This window comes from Capsicum annuum, chromosome 9, assembly GCF_002878395.1.
Source record: "Capsicum annuum cultivar UCD-10X-F1 chromosome 9, UCD10Xv1.1, whole genome shotgun sequence".
In the NCBI taxonomy this organism is placed as follows: domain Eukaryota; kingdom Viridiplantae; phylum Streptophyta; class Magnoliopsida; order Solanales; family Solanaceae; genus Capsicum; species Capsicum annuum.
The window spans coordinates 131,294,105-131,296,023 of NC_061119.1; positions in this window are offsets into that span (position 1 = coordinate 131,294,105).

The window sequence follows — 1,919 nt, forward strand, 5'->3', positions numbered from 1 at the left end:
ATTAGATGACTACCTCCCATAGTCATAATCTCAGTATCAGTCTCAGGAAAAAGACTCAGATAGTTCTTCAGAATTCAAGACTATCAGATACAGTCAACTCAGATACAGTACGGGACTCAGCTAGTTCTATCAGATTCAGGACTGTTAAATACAGTCACTCATGTTATCAGTTATCAGAATTTAGTCATTAGTCATGTTAGTCATCAACATACTCATGTTATCACTATTTTAGATATAGTTACTATGTATGCATGCATGTATTCTTATATTTATATTAGTCAGTTAGCCAGTGTTGTTTATGCATATGAACCCCATGCATTCAGCCTACCTCAGATGCATACCAGTACATTCAAAGTACTAATGCATTTTAGCTATAGTGTCTTATACCATAGGTTCACAGACACGAGCTCCAGAGCATCAATAGATTCCAGAAATTAGCAGTCAGAGTTAGCAATGAGTCCTCATCCTTCGAGGACATGATTATTTCCCTATTATCTAATTAATTAGTTTATTGGTTGGAGTTAGTTGGGGACATGTCCCACAATTCAGTCAGTTAGAGGCTTTACAGACTATTATGTTCAGACAGTTATTTCAGTTGTTTTGGGTATTTCATACCCCGTTTAGATATTATGTTTTACTTCAGTTATGTGAACCTTATGGCCTTTCAGTTCATATTTCTGCATTATTCAGTATATTATGCAGTATACAGGTATAAATATTAGTTATGGGTTAGCTTGTGGTCTTTCGGGGCCATGAGCACCGTGTAGCATTCTAGGTGCCAGATTCGGGGCATTACAAACTTGGTATCAGAGCAAGGTTCAATAAAGTCCTAGAAAGTCTAAAAGTCGCATCTAGTAGAGTCTTGTACATAGGTGTGTTGCACACCATATTTATGTGCAAGAGGCTATATGATGTTTTAAGAACAATTTCCCTTCTTTCAGTATTCATGTCATGCTAGTGAGCATAATCTCAATCTAATCTCTCAGTCTAATCCATTTCTCCTCCTTATTTCAGAAGATGCCTCCCAAGAGAAGAACCCAGTCTGTCCAAGAAGATCCCTTGGACAAATATATTTCTCATGCAATGTTTAGAGCTACATTCACTACTCTTGCTCAGTCAGTTGCTGCTCAGAATGAATGACCAACTGTCATTCCAGCTAACCCAGTGGCAAATTGTAACACCCCGTATTCAATTACGTGTACTGGTGTATTCAAGTACGTGTATTGGTCTTATTTATATGGAAATAATTTTTTTATTTTATGTATAACGGAATTCGTCCGTCGATGGTTCCATACGAAGGTTATTGAATAAGCTTTCCAATGATATAAAGATTTCAAAAACGGATAGGTTTCAGATATAATCGAGCACGTTTGAAACTATAAAACGGTGGCTGGGATATTTGGGAATAGTAAATATGCAGGAAAATATCCTGCACACAAACTATTGAGGCCAGCCAAATTTTTGGGTCAACTTTGAACGATCATAACTCCCTTAATATAGTAAAATGGGAAAGCTGTGACCTATTAAAAAAATATAATTGAGCCTTCTTTCCAATGAAATTGGTTTCATCCAAATCCAACGTCTGAGTAAGGAGTTATGCTCGTTTTACTTCAGCCTATCAAAACATATTTTTAGGGTCAATTTCAAATGACCATAAATCCTTGTACAGGACAAACTGGGTGGCCTACTTTATATGAAATGAAACCCCTTTGAATTATCCTTCCAACGATACCAATTTCACCCAAATCCGATAGCGGAGCAAAGAGTTATAATCGATCTACTTTAGCTTATCAAAACAGTTCACCAAAGGACAAATTTGACATTATTTAAATTTTAAAGTCATTTTGGTCATTTCCTATTATATTATGGACAAGAATAAGTGTATATATACATGTATATGAGTTCAAAAACTCATTTGT